Source organism: Centropristis striata, chromosome 24, assembly GCF_030273125.1.
Source record: "Centropristis striata isolate RG_2023a ecotype Rhode Island chromosome 24, C.striata_1.0, whole genome shotgun sequence".
NCBI lineage: Eukaryota > Metazoa > Chordata > Actinopteri > Perciformes > Serranidae > Centropristis > Centropristis striata.
The window spans coordinates 17,812,472-17,818,930 of NC_081540.1; positions in this window are offsets into that span (position 1 = coordinate 17,812,472).

Below are 6,459 nucleotides of genomic sequence, written 5' to 3' on the forward strand. Positions count from 1 at the left end.
ATTCTTTCGGTCACTACCCAAAGCTCATGACCATAGGTGAGGGTTGGAACGTAGATGGAGCGGTAAATCGAGAGCTTTGCCTTCAGGCTCAGCTCCTTCTTCACCACGACGGTCTGGTACAATGCCCGCATCACTGCTGACGCTGCACCAAACCGCATCTCATGCTCCGTTCTACCGTCACTCGCGAACAAGACCCCGAGATACTTGAACTCCTTCGCTTGAGGCAGTACCTCTCTCCCCACCCAGAGGGGGCAGTCCACCCTTTTCCAGCAGAGAACCATGGCCATGGTGGGAGAGGGACGTCTGGAATGCCCTGCTTAGCCTGCTGCCCACGCGACCCGGCCCCGGATAAGCGGACAAGAATGGATGGATGGACTTGTCACAGTTTGCTGTGTACATTTTATTCCTAGTAGTTTTTTTCATAATTTTGATAATCACCTCAGTGTCTTTAATGACCATTAGCAATGTTAGCTAGTCACTCGACAAAACTTTGAACAGTATTGTGCTGTGAATTTAAAAGAAAACAGAAATCGCCAGTGTTTTATCAGAGGGGCACGTTTAAAAACTGCAAAGATGATATTTAAGCATTCAAAACCTTTATTTTACCTTATTTAAAAATCCAATTTAAGTATATTTGTAAGATACAAATACACTGATTGAAACAATGAGACTTACCAACAAGAACAGTTATTTTTGTACGACAATGATATTTCTCATCTTTGTGCACAATTACTTTTTTTTTTTTGAAAGTGCAGCACAGTCAGAATGATCTTTTTTTTTTATATACACAAGCTTTTATTGCTTTTATTTAACTACACAATGTACACATTTTGGGTTCCTTTTGTGTACAATGCAATATTGTTTGAAGAAAAAATAGGTAAGAATTGTTCCGTCATTCATCGTTTTAAATTGATCATTTCATTATTAATTTGACACAGGGGCCACAGCAGGGGCCAAGGCCTTCTTCACAGGGGCAGTGGCCCTTGTAGGCCCCTGTGTAGAACCGCCACTGCATGTATTTCTACAATACAGTCATGTAGAGCGAGTTAATGCCAGTTAATTGCTGTAAATTTAAACTAAAAGGTTTTACAGTGTTATGCTGATTATTGTTAAATGTCTAAAGGCTGTTTGTGAATAAAAAGATTAAAAATGACAAGTCTTAGTTTGAGTTGGAAAGAAACAAGAAGCATTTACATCTGATTCATCTTATTTCTTATCTTAATGAGTTTGAGGCAGCAGGACGGTGAATTAGTAATCGAATCAAAATAAACTACAGTGTGTGTGTTCATGGTGAAAAATCATATTTTTATATCACAGAGGAAGAACATAGTTCAGGCTGTGATACACACACAATACTTGTTAGTAGATACATTCATTGTGGTTTGGCTCTGCAGGGTATTTGTCATTTGTAACTCTGTCGGTTTTAATTTGAAAACTGAATAGTGCAGATGAAGAACAGATTTGGAGCAGAGCCTGAGTGTCCCGTCCCCCTCCATCAAACTCTCCGGCTCAGTGGCTAAAGTTGTCCATCCATTAGGACATCTCCTCATTTGTTGCAGCTCGTTTCACCAGCAATCAAACCCCATTAGCCACTTAATGGGCCTCTGCATGAACTTAATGTACATACAGTAGCACAGCACTCAGCAGATGGTCAGAAAAAGCTCCAGTTTGCTTTTTCTCTGATAACAACAGCGGAAAAATAAGACTTAATACAAGAAACAAGAACACTGAAACAATCGAAGTCAGTGTTCACTTACTGTTTACTTTGTGAATGTATATAATCAGTATAATTGGGCTTAAGCTGAGTCACTGTTCTGTCTCTCAGTCTACATCACGGGTCTCAAACTCAAATTAGATAGTGGCCGCTGGAGGCAGTGTTAAAATGACTAAAAAAAGACACAAAATTACAAAAATGACACAAAATGACTGAAAAAACACTAAATTACTTAAAAAAGACACAAAATGACCAAAAAAATACACAGAATTGCCAAAAAAAGGCACAAAATTATTTTAAAAAAGACAAAATGACCAAAAATACACAGAATTACCAAAAAAGACACAAGATTATTTTAAAAAAGACACAAAATGACCAAAAAAAGACAGAAAATCATAAAAAAAACACAAAATGACAGGAAAAAACTAAATCACTTAAAAAAGACACAAAATGATTTAAAAAAAGACACAAAGTCATAAAAAAAGACACAAAATGATTTAAAAAAAGACACAAAATTACCAACAAAAAGACACAAAATTACCAAATAAAGTAATTAAAGGGACCTTCCACACACAACACAGTAAAGTGCCATTCATATAAAACTCACATTAAACTTTCATATCAAGGTGGGGGCCACAAAATATCGTCACGAGGACCGAAATTGGCCCGCAGGCCGCGAGTTTGAGACCCATGGTCCAGAACTTTACCGAAAAAAAAAAAGTTCTTCCATCAAAAGAAACGCTGTTCTGCCTCATAATTGACAAGAAAATACTTTATAAATGCAGCATAAATTAAAGATTTTACCATTAAATATTACAGTATATTTCTGTTAGAGATATGGTGTTAAGTACATTTAACAGTGAGAAAAAGTATGTAGAAAAAAATAAATGCAAAAATTACAGTGATGGCTTGTACACTGCAAAAAAACCCTGTTGTTTTCACAATTTAAAAAAACAGCAGCTGTGGTTGCCAGAACTTTACCATAATAAATACGGTAGAACTTTTTATAAATATTATGGTAAAAAGATATTGGCACTGTTGATTTCACATGTAAGATTGCCATTTTATTTCATTTTTTACTGTATAGATAAAACATTTTTCCATCAAAAGAAATGCTGTTTTGCCATATAATTGACAAGAAATACTTTTATTAATGCAGCATTAATTAAAGATTTTACCATTAAATATTACAGTATAATTTTGTTAGAGATATGGTATTTAGTACATTTAACAGTGAGAAAATGTATTTTTTTTACAAAAGATAAATGCAAAAATGACAGTGATGACTTTTATCTATAATACATTAAATACATATTACAGTGGATTTAAAAGTGGAGTAATGTATTTTTCAACAAACTATTGTTTGTGTCATAACTAGTAATATGTTATTGAAACTAAATTAACCCATTTATCATTTTACGTTCTTTTACTGTCGTTGTTTAGCAGTTTTTCACAGGAAAATCTACAAACTTTTTTTTTACAGTGTAGGTGATGTCTTGTCTGACTGTAGACTGTCTAGTTTGACTACCTACCTGTCCCCTTATGGGAGAGAGTCTAGATTCCACAGATCCAGAAAAGGAAAAGGTCATCGTCATCCCATAATGAATAGCAGTGAGTGGAGAGCCTGGTTACTCACTGTGTCCCCACATACATCAACTCCACTGAGCAGAAAATTAAAATGGAAATTTAGGCCTTGAACAGAGTCAAGGGTCCCATTGACCTGTGCTGTATGATTTATGGCAGCTGATTACATCACCTCAATGCTACCTGGACCGCTGAACTCGTTGGTGCTACAACTCATAACTTTTCAAAATAGTGCTCACATTAAGCAAGGGTGGTGTCCGTTTTTTCAGACCTCAATATCGGTCTGGGATTTCATCAGGGGATAGTATATTTAACTGGATTTGTGTTTGTATGTAATCGCTTAAACAGAAAATACAACAATACTACTTCTAAGGGGGCATTGACACCTGAGCTGTTTGGTGATGTTGAAATGAACTAGTGCTGTGTGAATGCTTAAATGAGCTATGGTGCGGACTAAAGAACCGGACTAAAAAATGGTCTTGTTTCACTTCCAAGTGCACCAGAGTTTGGTTCAAATCAAATCAAAATTACTATATTTATCCCAGAGGGAAAATTCAGTTAGTCTGGTAGAATCTCTGGTAGAATGAGTCAATAGCAGTGTCGTCCGGTACTTCTGGATGTGTCAGGACTCAGAGTTGTATTTGAAGTCCGCTGTGTACAGTGTGAACAGGAATGGAGCCAGAACAGTGCCTTGTGGAACCCCTGTGTTGCTCATTAATGTCCCAACCTGACATAACATGGTCTTCCGGTCAGGTAATCTTGAATCTTGAATCTGCTGTGTTCCCACTGCAGGCTTATATTAACTTCAGTCAATCTGGACAGAAACAAAAGAAAACTCACCAAACCCCCACTTAATTTAGTCATTTCAAACAACCAACAACTGTGGTTTTGTTGAAATAAAACTCTCTGCCGGGCCCTTCTCACAGCAGCTCATTGTCGTTTTTCAGGGGCAGTCGATTAAACTTGCGTGAATAAAATGACAAAATCGTCCAAAAGAAGCTTCGTCCCTGTTGGCTAACTGACCTTTCTCATCAGGATTAAACCCAAACAGATACAGACTCATTTCAGTTTTGAAAGTCCTGTAAGTCGCCATGTTTGGTAGTTAACCTGTGTGGAGACTGACCTCTAGTGGCAGCTGGGCTGCATTACACATAAACAACATGACTACCAGTTTAAATAAACTGAAAGACCATGTTTATTTTTGACGCTATTATAAATCATACAATCTGGATTATTACCCTATTACCCTATTATTACCCTGGTATACTGTAAAACTACTTCTTCTTATGTATTATTATATACTGATTTAATCCAAAAAATAATTAATCAACTGGGGAAATAAAGGCCATTGACTATTGAACTTCATTTTGTATGATGTTCCGTGAATATGGTTTTATATTGTATAATTATTATAATTCATTGAGAAAATTCTTTGAAAAGTCCATAAAGATAAAAAGCTCCAAAATACACAAAATCACAAACTAAGAAACTATTATTTTTGCTCAGAAGAAAATTTTTATGTTATGTCCAATTTATGAAATAGTTATATTTTTAGTCTAAAATGTATTATGATATTATTTTAAAATAACACATATGGCTTGCTCACAAATGTCCCTGTACCTACAGAAAAATGAACACTTTAATATAAAAAAGGCCAGGCCAACAACTGTTTAAATGAATCTTACGTATCTGTCAAGAAAAGAATCGAGAATAATGTCCCAGACATATTTGCAAAGAAATCACATTTTTGACATTTTTTAAGACAATTTTATGCCACTGATATAATAATATAATAGCGTAATAATACAAGTAAACCCTCAAAAAGTAATTAACTTATTTCTTGACAGATACAGATAAAGAATCTTCTCCAAACTTTATTAATCAATTTCTTCAAAACATATCACAATGAAAATTAAACCACAATTAACAGAAGATAGTCTGAAAACTAAATTATTCCAACTTTATGTGCGACCATGTATATTTATTAATTTATTTATTTTTGATTTTTTTTTTATTGTGTTTTATTTTGGAAATAAAAAACTAAAACTAAAAAACTAAAAAAAAAAAAGAATATTCCCTTTACAGCACATAATGCCTTTAATTTACATGGTAAAACAAACACTGCTTTGTCAATTAACATACTTCAGACAAGATGACATTAAGACAAATAGCAGAAGATGTATGCATTTGCATTTTGCATGTGTATGTTTGATCTTTCCTCAACATGATTATCCAGCAGTGTTTCCAAATGCCACCATTGAGCTAAAGGTCGAGACAAAGCAGTGGCATGTGTGTGTAATCTCAGTGACATTAGAACAGCAAGTTGAATATTTTCCATCCCCTGCCGCAGACTGTGGGAGCTGGCATGTGACAGTGTCATGTGAGACACGCACACCTGTTTAAGGACATTTTCACATTTTGCTTCCACGTCTGACAAAAGAGAATGCATCGTAAACCTGAGAGGTAAATTTACACTGTATTGGTGTCATACAGTCTCATATACTACAATGCAGACTAGGAGAAAAAACATGTTTGCAGCGCTTTGTTTTCTAATGATATTTCCTAAAGGAAGCATATGTGTGTGAATAAAATTGGTCGCAGCACAGAACCTTGTGGAACTTTGTTTTCTAATGATATCTCCTAAAGGAAACATATGTATGTGAATAAAATTGGTCCCAGCACAGAACCTTGTGGAACTTTGTTTTCTAATGATATCTCCTAAAGGAAGCATATGTATGTGAATAAAATTGGTCCCAGCACAGAACCTTGTGGGACTTTGTTTTCCTATTGGAAGCATATGTATTTGAATAAAATTGGTCCCAGCACAGAACCTTGTGGAACTTTGTTTTCTTATGATATTTCCTAAAGGAAGCATATGTATGTGAATAAAATTGGTCCCAGCACAGAACCCTGAGGGACTTTGTTTTCCTATAGGAAGCATATGTATGCGAATAAAATTGGTCCCAGCACAGAACCTTGTGGAACTTTGTTTTCTAATGATATTTCCTAAAGGAAGCATATGTATGTGAATAAAATTGGTCCCAGCACAGAACCCTGTGGAACTTTGTTTTCTAATTATATTTCCTAAAGGAAGCATATGTATGTGAACAAAATTGGTCCCAGCACAGAACCTTGTGGAACTTTGTTCTCTAATGATATTT